The following is a 12,175-nucleotide window of genomic DNA, read 5'->3' as shown; positions in this document are numbered from 1 at the left end:
ATTAAAAGCGTGGCTTGAAGCAGGGTCTTTTTGTTTTCATGTCGAGCGCCTTACTGCAGGTCTACATGGACGGGCTGCTGTCGCCCTCTATATACTCTTAGAGAAAAGCGTGGAGCAGTTACACCTTTTAGGAGGTAATAGTTGTCGCATATGTTGTGCCTAAAAGGTTGCAAAGTTCTACCTGCTACCTGACTCTCAAAACAGAACTTCACCGCGTAGCACGTTGTCCGCCAACCAATACCACGAACGATAGGGTTACCGCTTCGGGGGGCTTAATCGCTTCGTCGTCGATACGGTCGTTACAAGATAACGAGTGGTGGGAAATTCAAAAAGGTGGGCACGTGACACATTGCGCGTGGCGTGTACCACGGCCTTCACGTATCGCGCGAAGAGCGCCGTGCACGTGTTTTATCACGTGCCCACCTTTTTAGATTTCCCGACCGCCTTTTTGAATTTCCCGCCACTCGTTAGTTTGTAACGACCGTAACGACGATGAAGCGATTAAGCCCCCTGATTTGGTGAGCGAGGGGGGCGTACGCCTGTTTTGTAGCAATTTGGATACATGATAATTGCTTTAACCGCCCTTTTACACCCTTTATCAGACTTTATGTTGTGTAAGTGCAGAAAAAAGGGCATGAAAAGGTGCACCCTCTCTCTCCTCAAATCAGAAGCGATAACTGTATCAATCGGCATAGTGGTTGGCGCAGAGCGTGTTTGCTGTGAAACCGGATGTCGTTTTGGCAACAAACCGGAAGCGGTGCAGAAAGGCATGTATATTCAGGAAGTGAAAAACGCAGTACAGCCTAAATACTGTACGAATGAAGTGCTGTAGAAGCCAGATCCTTAGAAAGCTGCACGGGAAAGGACACCAGCTAGCTGCCCTTATCCATGAGGATACAGACCAAGATAATTCCGCTTTGTTCGCAAGAAAAGTAAGTCCTGCATGAAACGGAACCGGACTATATTTGCAAATATATGCCGAACCTTCCAACCAATATCTTCACACATTCGAAATATTTTGCGTACTTATGTTCGCACGAGATATTTTATGACATCTACATGAGTACGTCAACAATCACACATAATCAATTCCACAGACACGACCACTGTGACCACGCTCATGATCGCAGTTGTCTCGCGACCTAAAGTCCCGAATTATTACTATCATTATTGCATGAGTATGTGCATTTTCGATGCAACTTCTATAATTGTGAGGCAGGCCTTACACAGCCATCATACAGCGTTTCCTACTAATCACGAAAGATACCGAACCTACACTGTTGCAACATCTTGACTCGATAGATGCATGTAAGTTGATACAAGACTGCATGATTATGAACCAGCGAGTGTTTCTCAGTGCGTAACGTCTCCCCCTTTCATTTCCCCCCTTTTCCCTTATGCTTTCTTCTGCTTGACCTACTCTGCCTCTTTCCTGTTTTTTTTCCACTCCCTATTGTTCCACCCACAAACGCGTTTTAGAGGAGCCGAGTCCTGACTGGGTCAGGACTAACCTCTCCATGTTCTTCTTTCTTATCCAATCCAATCCAGTCCAAGACTGCATGACTCGCGCATATCGCATTCCTCGTGGCGTCCGTCCACATCTGTTTTCTTACGGGCGGTGAAATGGATTTCTTCGCCGTTGGGCCGTCGTACAGGAGGCTGCTGTTGAGGAGAAGGGTTTGCCACATCGTTAGAAGGCATCGATCGGCCACAGTCCTCACCTGCTGCTACCTTCTGAGCGGAACCACAACTAGGCGGCGCCTCCAGCGGCCCGCATCACGTCCGGCTCATTCCGTCTTTATCGCCATCTCTGTCCTCTAGAGAGGCTTGATTTCGACACTGGCGTTTGTCACACGTTGTGTAACATAATCACTCATACGTTCGGTATTCCTACTGTTCGATGCAAAGCGCACACACGTTCCGAATGCTTGCTTGGAAAAGCAGTGTGCGACGTAATTAGGAAGATGGAGGGATGGTTGGATGGATGGATATATGAAGGAAAATACAGAGACGGTGGTTCTGCACATGCAGAATGACGCTTGAAGCTGAGTGCTCAGCGACCGCTCGGGATTGTAGGCTAAATGAAGAAAATTAAAACGCGAACGATTAAGTAAGATAAGAGGAAAGGTAACGAAGGAGTGAAGTTATTGTCGCTGGAGTTCGAAAAAAAAAAAAAAAGAGGCGAGGAAGCTAGCAAAAATATCACGTGACGTGGTGAGTTCCCCTGCACTCTCAGAAAAAAGGGCGGAGCAGTTACACCTCTTAGGAGGTAATAGTTGTCGCATATGTTGTGCATAAAAGGTTGCGAAGTTCTACCTTCTACCTCACTCTCAAAACAAAACTTCACCACATAGCATGTTGTCCGCCAACCAGTGCCACGAATGATAGGGTTATCGCTTCTGATTCGTTGAGCGACGGGGCGTACGCCTCTTTGTAGCAACTTGGATATACGGTAATTGCTTTTGCCACCCTTTTACACCCTTTATCAGACGCTATATTGACCTTCAGGTGGTAACTGTGGAAGTTACCACCTCTTCACCCCGTTTTTTTTTTAGAGTGTATGTCTTATAAGTCCTATAGGACCCCGTGCGTCCTATATGACCTACAGAAAAACGATGCACTATATGTCGTGCGGGAACCCATATGTCCCATATGTCCAACTGAAGCAAGCATGATCCATATAGTTCTTGTAGGATGCCATAATTCTCGGGTGCTTAGAGGTATCCAGACGTGGGACGCTAAGTTAAGCTGCTTTTTCATCTTTTTTTTTCGCTTTTTTTGTCAAGTCACGCTTTTGTTAAGCCTCACAGGACTAAGGGCTTGAGTTAAGAAACATGTCATCGATGAGAGCAACATGATATAACAGGCGGTTCGGTGCGCTTAAGAATAACGTGTCCTTTACAAGCCTATACCCGCGAGAGCGCAAGTTGCGCGACTGTTCGACAACATGCTGGAAAGTGCTGCATACGCGCAGATATTTTTGTAGCGTGGGCGGTTCCGTTTTTTACTGAGAACTCGGCGGCTTCTATTTATACGAACCCAGCAAAGCGAAAGTTGTGAAACTTCGCGTCTTGCTCTTTCCACCTTTGTGTATTCCGGACTAAGGGAAGGAGTGAGAAAACGATGTCGAAGATACAACGGTAGAACAAAATGAGGAGTAACACGATGTTACAGAGCCTTGACCATAGATGCTTTCGTAGTACACGGACAGAGTACAGTGTACATTCGTACATTATTGAGAAGTAGGGTTAGCTAAAAGAACGCGATAAATGTGCACCGCGATACACTCTTAAAACAGGTGGTGGTGGTGGTGATTGTGGTGGTGACGGAACTGCTTGCCGTATAGTCGGTCGCGCTCAGGTGGGCAGCGTCACGACTATCGCAGGGGGAAATCGTGCGTCCCGGGCCGACTTCACAGGGAACTGTGCGACATTTGTCTTAAAGCGCCTGGGGACAACCCAGGGAAAACAAGACAGCACAGCCGGAGCACGGATTCGAACCCGGTCACCTCCCAATGTCGGCGTGGAATGCAAACATAACGGAACAGGTGGTGGTGGTGGTGGTGATGATGAAAGGGCTCGCCGTTGTCGGCCTCACAGAGTTGGGTAACGTCACGACTGACGCCCAGGGGGAATGTGCGTCCTGGGCCGACTTCTAAGGGAACTGTGCCGACATATGTCTGAAAACGTCTGAGGAAAACCCAGGAAAAACCCCAGACAACACAGCCGGCACCGGGATTCGAACCCGGGTACCTCCCAGAACAGAACTTCACCACATCATACACTGAAGGCCAACCGTTGCACAGAATGATACTGTTATCCCCAAGATCAATATTGGACCAAGATTGGACCACTATTGGGCCAGTATTGCCAATATCGGTCCAATATTTTGCCAAGATGTTGTGCTGCTTGGGTCACTACTGCTTTGTGTGAAACGCCAGGTGTACTCCCTTTTGTGACAATTAACGTAGCTGCATGGCTGTCACGAAAAGGCGTACGCCCCCCCCCCCCCCCCCCGTTTGAACAATGGGAGGGAGAACGATGCCATTCGGGATGGTGGTTGGCTATAGGAGCGTGACATGTGGTGAAGCTGTTATAAAAGTGTCTTTCTGGGTTTTCCTCAGACGCTGTCAGATATATGTCGGTACAGTTCCCTTAGAAGTCGGCCCAGGACGCACATTCCCCCCAGAGCGTTAGTCGTGACGTTGCCCACCTCTGTCAGGCCCACATCGGCGAGTTTTTTCAGCACTACCACCACCTGTTGTAAGAGTGCAAAGCGTTTGGGTAGCCTTTTCGAAACCTCGCTGGTGTCCGTATGTATATTACACTTCAAACATCTTCCCATCTCGTCTGACATGCCAACTCAGATGAGATGGAATAGCCAGCTTAAGCGGTGAAACACCCCATGACATGGTCATCACATATTTGCTGTTGTTGTCTTGTGCTTCAAGCCAACTGACCTCCGTTACATAATCAAGTATTCGTTGCATAATTTCATTACAATTTCTTCTCATAATCAAGTTTTCGTTAGTCTTCGTGACAGTTGCGTTAGGTAATCAAGTTTCCGTTGCATGATATTTTTATTTTCTTCATATAAACATGTTTTCGTTACATAAAGAAGTGTTCGCGTCAGTTTCGTTACGTAATCAAGTTTTCGTTACAGTTTTCTACATAATCAAGTTTTCCCTACATAATTTTGACAGTTGCGTTACATACACATCTCATCCTGCCCCATTGTGCCTTGGGGTAGTGGGCCGCACCTTACGTGGCGAATTTCCCCATTAATTACCATTAATTTATTTGTTGTTGTTGTTGTTGTTGTTGTTGCGTTACATAATCAACTTTCCCTACATAATCTCGACAGTTGCGCTACCTAATCAAGCTTGCATCACATAATTAAGTTTTCCCTACCTAATTTCGTCAGTTGCGTTACCTATAATCAAGCTTTCATTGCATAATCAAATTTTTGTTACACAGTTTCGTTACGTAATCAAATTTTTGTTACACAGTTTCGTTACGTAATAAAGTTTTCGTTGCATAATTTCGTTACAGCTACGTTACCTAATCAAATTTTCGTTACAGTTTCGTTGCATATAACTTCGTTACAGTTGTGTTCCGTTAATCAAGTTTCCGTTACAGTTTTTTGTTCACATTAATCACGTTTTCGTTGCATAATTTTGTTACAGTTTCGTTGCATAATCAACCTAGTCTGGATTACACGATACTAAAAGACAGAGGTGGGGGACGAGGAGGAGGACAGTTCTCCTCGCCTTCCACTCCCATCAGCAGGCACCTCCGTGCACGGGCGTAGAACGAAGCGTGGCTCATTTCGGCGAACGATTATGAGAGTGCGTTTATGTCGCTCCCGTCTTAACGGCGGGGTGATTGAAAGAGTGCAAGTTGGCCGCCGACCCTTAATTAGCCTAATTGACGGCAAAGCCCCGATAACGTTCCGCTGAATTCCTCCGTTGCCGGTATAACCTTCATTCTAGGCACCCCTCACGAGAAGTGTCGGGATATAGAAGTTGGGGGGGGGGGGGGGGGGCGACCTCTGGGGAAATAACCGGGAGCCACGTTAAGGAACTTTCAGCGACGCAGGTCTCGAAGTCAAACCTAGTTATTACGAGGGCGTTTCGCGAAGCACTATAGTTCAGTTTTGGAACGTGAATAGATAATGTAGAACGATATCAGTTATGATCTGAGTTGTGCGAAAGCTCATTATCGCTATGTCGTTCGCGGTGATGGTTGCCAACATTCTAGAAACAGGTGGTGGTGGCAAAAACCAACTTGACGTTGTACTCTCACAACTTGACTGCATAGCACGCTCAGCCAACCATCCATCATCCAACGACGTTTTCATTACGTAATTTCGTTACACAATCAAGTTTTGGTTACGTATTTCGTTACAGTTTCGTTAAATAATCAAGTCTTCGTTGCAGTTGCATCACATAACCACGTCTTCGTTACAGCTTTGTTACATTCAGCTAGACAATTTCTCTATATAAACAACAGTATGAAAAACCATGCGTTTTGTATCGAACGACGTTTTCGTTACATAATTTCGTTACACAATCAAGTTTTCGTTACATAATTTCGTTATAGCTTCGTTACACTTTTGTTACATAGTCAAGTCTTCGTTGCAGTTTCGTTACATAATCAAGTCTTCGTTACAGTTTTGTTACATAACGGAGCTTTCGTTGCAGTTTCGTTACATCATCAAGTCTTCGTTACAGTTGCGTTACATAATCAAGTTTTCATTGCAGTTTCGTTACACAATCAGGACTTCGTTGCAGTTTCGTTACAAAATCAGTCTTCGTTACAGTTGCGTTCTATAATCATCAAGTCTTCGATACAGTCGCGTTCCATAATCAAGTTGTCGTTACATAATTTCGTTACACCCTGCTCGAAAATTTCTCAATAGAAACAACAGTAGGCAAACCAAGCAGTCATCTGTCGAAACCACGTTCCCCTCTATTCGTGTAGCGTGCTATTCTGTGAAATGAATGCAAATGGATATAGAGCAGCGTGTTACCGATGAATCAGAGTGATGCTAATATAACGCCTCGACGGGGCATGAATATTAAACGGACGGTTCGCCGGACGTTTGGAATTCCCGGCACAGCAACCACGCTTTATTCTCCCGGGTGGATTGATGCTTGAAGAAATATAGTATATGGAGACAGTACAGCTTCACAAATGTGCAACTACACCATTTTGAACTTTGTGTGTCTATGCAATTTCCGCTCCTTTTTTTAAGCAACTCTGTGTAGGTGTACTGCAGTAGCCAGCCCTCGACTATGTCGCGACTTACGTTCCTATTATCTTTTTTTCTGCATCATCATCACCATCATCACCATCCAGAAATGTGGATCCATCTGCTACACATCGCTTAAAACCAGCTCGCGCGGCGTAGCGGTTAAAAGGATGATCGCCTTTCACGCCGAGATTAGGGGTTTTGGGTTCGAATCCCGGAACGCGCTGTGCTGTCTGAGATTTTCCCTGGGTTTTCCGGCAGATTTTCCAGACGAATGTCGGATCAGTTCTCCCTGAAGTCGGCCCTGGACGCATACCAACCCCTGTGTCCTCCACTCCTTCCTGCTGTCCTCTCTCCATCCGTCGACGTCTGTACGCCGCTGATAACCACAGTTGCTTCGCGGCGCTAACAGATAATTTTAAAAAAGAACATCGCTTAAAGGGGGGCACTGAAGTGCAAACATTTCTCCTCGCAGAATGAAAGATGCTGTTTTCTCGACACCAACACAAAAGGAACGGGATGGCTATGAGAAAAGAGACCACCGAGTTACGCTTTTCTTCTCCCCTCCTTCTTAAGAAGCGCGACAATGAGGAGAGGCCTCGGATTGGTCTCCTCAAACGATCTCTCGCCATGATAGGACAAATCGTTTGAGGAGACCAATGAGAGATCGCTCCGTTTCGTCGTCTTCCTTGAGAAGGAAAGGAAGAGGGAGTTTCTTTCGCTCATAAATCACGAACGACGCAACGGAAGAATGACGTTCCTTTTGTGTTGATGTCAAAGTAACGAAATATTTCGTTCCGCGAGAAGAAATTTTTGCTCCTTAGTGTCATTTAAAAGCTAATTGCTCAGCAACCGCTTGCGATTGGAGGAAAAATGAAGGAGAAAAATTGAAATGAGAAGAAATGAGACTATCCTCTTTCCTCTTCTTCCTCCTCACACAAATATCATTTATTCTTTCCACCTTAGTTGGGTGCCTTCGTTCTTTCCTGTTTCACAGTTCGTACCGCTGCTTTGAGAACGGTCAAACATATAGACGTCATTTCATTTATTAACCAAAAATAATATGTAATAATAGTTTACCATGTGTAAATAAATAAGTTTTCCCTACCGTTTAATATCACTCTTTGATTTACGCACCACCGGCATCTTGACATCGCCTATTTTTTCTGCCTTCGTATCTTCAAAAATAATATCATTGATGTAATTCAACTTACATTTTCTTAAACCCTTTGAAGTGAAACCTCATAAAATAACACACCTGCGTATGGGGAGCACGTCGCCGAAATGAGAGCGCTAGAGGTGTTACGGAAAAATAACGGAATTTTGAACATCGATGGATATTCAGTATCTGAAAGAGAATAGTGAGTTTTAGTATATCGTACGCTATCGCTTTTGCGTACACAAGGGATAGCGTTGGTGGTACTGCGCATGCGCAAGACATAAACAGAGCTTTGCGCATTGTGCAGAACCACCACGCTATTTCTTACGTACGCAGGGGCAACAGCGTGCGATATACTAAAACTCACTAATGTCCATCAACATCGACTAAAATATCGATCAAACACAATGGTACCTTATCGATATATGCTGATATCCGCGACACAAATATAGGCATTTTTGTCGAACTACATCTGTACTAATCGACATGTGTAGCATATGTTTCTGCATGCTTGTTTATACAAGAGGAGAGGTCTCTAAGAAAAATATCGCTATTTTATCTATATTTATCGATATTTAGTTAAAAATGTCGACGTTTTCAAAACATCGGTAACAACGATCGGGAAAAATATTGATTATATTGTCACACGTTGTTCTAGTCGATATTGCCGATAACATCGTCGACTGTCGATGACATCAATGTTGGGCGGTTCACAATCTTTGCAAAGTCTTGTCGCTACTCCAGTTTGAGAAAGAGGGCGTCGACACCGAAGGAACGCTTCCACAATCTAAATACGAAAGAGCTTTCAATAAAGGCGCGTTTTTTGTCCGTGGTAGCGAAGTCACGTTTCTCTTGTAATAGCTGCATCCAAGACTTCGTCTGCTATCGGCCCTCGTCGGAGTCGATAAAATGAGGTTTTGTAGATGAACGCCGTGTGTACGGATGAAGCGGCCGTCGTTGAGGCTCACTCGCTTTATCAAGGGCGTGTTCTTTGGCCTGATTGACTGATCGATCGAAAAAAAGAAAAAAGAAAAATGTGAGTCCCGACAAAGTCGGGACACAGGCTACTCCAGAACACGTAAGAAAAGGGAAAGTATAGAAAAACGCAGCAAATGCAACCCCGAGAGATATAACAAAAACAATTTTTTTGGACACTTCTGTCTTTCTTCGGACATCTCCAGCAGAGTGCGACTTTTTTTTCGATCTCGGTTTTTACGTCTTTGTATTTTCATCCTTCGTTCATCATCTTCATATATTGTTCCACGTGCCGCATCAACGCGGTGAAACACCCCATCTTATCGTCATCATCTATTGTTGTGGTTGTTGTCCTCGTCATGCAACTATTATATGCACTCTTCAAACGGTGCTTCACCACAACCATTCCCAGGATGATACCGCATGTCACTCGCGTATTGTGGAGAGCGCGGGTCGTACACTTTTTTTTTGTGACAGCGCATAACACGCAGAGTGTGTTGAGCGACTTTATAGCGTGGGGAAAAGCACGTGGCTCGACAAGGGTCCCACGCTCAGAGCGACAAAGAATAAAGGTATTGCTCCGCAGCGCATATCAAGACTGAGAGGATATCATTTCCGCGCCGGAGGAGAGAGAATGGCCGAGAGAAAGAGAGAGCAACGAAGGGGGTGGGGAAGAGGAAGGCAGCAATGCATATACACTCCGATTCGCTCACCAAGAAGCACGGGATATCATCCGGATATGCTCAGAAAGTCAGCCCCGGACGTACAGTTCCCTCAGAGCGTTAGTCATGACGTCACCCACCTCTGTGAGGCCGACAACGCGAGATCTTATCGCCAACAACTACAAAAAAAAAGAAAGAAAGAAAAAAGGGTTCCTACGCCACCTATCAACATTGGGCAGAAAAACAGCGAAATTGCTTCATCGTCTCTCAGCGGGCTCAGTAGTGACCAGGTATCAGTGGCACAAGATACAGATGCCGGCTTACACAGTACGTAAGCAATGTCACCAAAGCCACACTCTAAAAACAGAACTTCACCTCATAGCACGCTCTGCGCCAACCATTGCCACGAATGATAAAGTTATGGCTTCTGATTCGAAGTGAGATGGGGGTGTACGACTTTTTTGTGTCAATTTTGATATTCAGATTGACATGGTGGCGATGACATGTCAGAAGGTGCGGCTAACCTTTTCCTTCTTTTGTTCCTTTACAGTAATAAACGTATCCTCCACACCAGTTATGCATGTATATTCGAAGCAGATACGAAGTTATGTAACGGAGGCGAATACGCAGCATATGCCATATGGCGGCATGTGTATGGGCATTTAGCACATGCACGTGATATGTGCGTATATACGGATCTTTGCATGAAGCATCACTTCCATTGTTGTATACCTTCCCCGTGCAGCACAGCATCATGGCCCCATATTGGCAACGCTGGACTAATATTGGTCCCATATTGGGCCAATCTTGCCAATATCAATCCAATATTGGGCCCATGTGGTTTGCTGCATGGGTCTTTTCTGGCGTTTCAGGGTCTATGAGCGCGGCTTCGGCAATATTGAACTATATTCGATTCGGAAGAGACAATACGGACATAGAATTCCATACTCGATACGGAATTCGAATTGAATAGACTGTTATTCGCATCGCTGTTCGATAAATCAGAATATTCGCCCATCCTACCAAAAATCAAATCAATTAGCCATATTGTTCACATGTTAGCCACAGACATCCGCAACAACGTAAAACGCACATATGGTTAGTCACCGAACCGTTTTATTGTAAATATAACATCCACAAAAGACGTTACGGTACCTTACTCGGTAGTATTCGTAGTTCTCACGCTGCTTCACTTTGACAAAACGAGAAACGCAAAAGTCGAATTCAAGGCGGTGACCCAGACGCGTGGGAACGCACTATAGACAACCATATATGACACGAGTGCAGACTAGAACACGGCAACTATTGTGCGAAGGAAGTATGCTTTCGCTCTCTCCAACGCAACATCTGCTCAGCAGATGTTACAGGGCTGGAATAATATTAAACCGTCCAAGTCACACCCTTCAGTCATACCGCCAGTTGCACAACCCTTCGCGTGCTCCATAAGCAATTTCTCAACAAAGATCCATTCGAAAAAAATGCTGTCACAGCGCAATGTAATAAACTGTAACTGCACGCTCCGGCTGTTGCGCAAAAGGTGAAGAATTTAGCATCTTGTAATGGCATGCCGAAAGGAAGGAACGTGTTTTTTTTTGTTTTTTTCGCAGGAAGCGCGAGAGAGAGAATTCCAAAAATCAAGCCAGCTGTTCACAAGCCCACAAGGACAAAGCGCAAAAAAAAAATTCGACGCTAAATAATATTTTTTTAAGTATCTGTGTGAGCGTGGGAAAAATGAAACGGCGATTCATCCGTTGTGTCATTCGCGATTTATGAGCGAAGGAAACCGCAATTTTTGCTTCTCCTCTCGCTCACCCTCTCGTGATCACCGGCAATGCGGAGCGGGCTCTCCATTGGTTTCCTCACACAATTTGTCCAATCGTCACGGGAGATCGTTTGAGGAAAACAACGGGTGGCCTTTGCGAGTTGTCGCACTTCTTGCAGGCTTGTACAAGACACTCGCAAAAAGTATATAAGTTGGGTTACTGACTACCGGGTAAAAAAAGGTAACTGAGTAGAGTACCAAATATCAAATATAATAGTAGAGTATTTAATATAGAATATTAAATACTATTAAAGGTAACTCATTACTTCCAAGATACTTTGACATCACAGTTGGTATTCGCTGTCTTTGACAGCGAATATCAATAGCGTGAAGCTGAAAATGGCTACCCCCCATATTGAACAGGCGCTATATACAGTTGTTCTCCTTATGGTTTCTTTAACCTCATAAAGAGTTCATATTTTACGTGCCGTCTCTCGCTACTGCTTTCGGCACGTGTCTTCTATCCTTTAAATCAAATCAAATTAAATCAAACAAGTTGTTTACGTCGTTTTCTTCTATCCTGCTTGATAGGGCCCTCAGTGGTTTACCCGCATACCCCTCCCCCCGTGAGGCCGACAACGGCAAGCCCTATCACCACCACCACCACCACCACCACCTCCCTTTCCTTCCTTTTTTTCTTTGTTCAAATAAATATCCCCCCCCCCCCCCCCACGCATACCCTTTAGGAAAACACATCGCATCGTGCATGCTGCCAAACCGAGTCGCTGCACTCCCTTCCCAAAGGTAACGTGGTCTCCCGCATATTTCAGACCCTAAAGAATATATGTACTACAGCACAAAGCG

The 12,175-nt window shown here is 45.1% G+C and overlaps 1 protein-coding gene across 2 annotated transcripts in view; it reads right to left on the bottom strand.

The window, feature by feature from the left end:
* The window catches only part of LOC135368331 (probable G-protein coupled receptor 21), a 74,662-nt gene that overhangs the window by 32,897 nt on the left and 29,590 nt on the right, over positions 1 to 12,175 (bottom strand). Inside the window, exon 1 of one of the 2 annotated variants that reach the window (XM_064601530.1) lies at positions 10,705 to 10,870. The exons of the other annotated variant lie outside the window; for it this stretch is intronic. The gene's annotated coding sequence lies outside the window, so the exon portion shown is untranslated. Of the gene's footprint in view, positions 1 to 10,704; positions 10,871 to 12,175 lie in introns of those variants that run through there. 2 annotated transcript variants of the gene reach the window in all.

The sequence above is a fragment of the Ornithodoros turicata genome, chromosome 9 (genome assembly GCF_037126465.1).
Source record: "Ornithodoros turicata isolate Travis chromosome 9, ASM3712646v1, whole genome shotgun sequence".
Lineage (NCBI taxonomy): Eukaryota > Metazoa > Arthropoda > Arachnida > Ixodida > Argasidae > Ornithodoros > Ornithodoros turicata.
The sequence above is the reverse complement of the archived record's forward strand: the minus strand, read 5'-3'. Positions and strand labels throughout refer to the sequence as shown.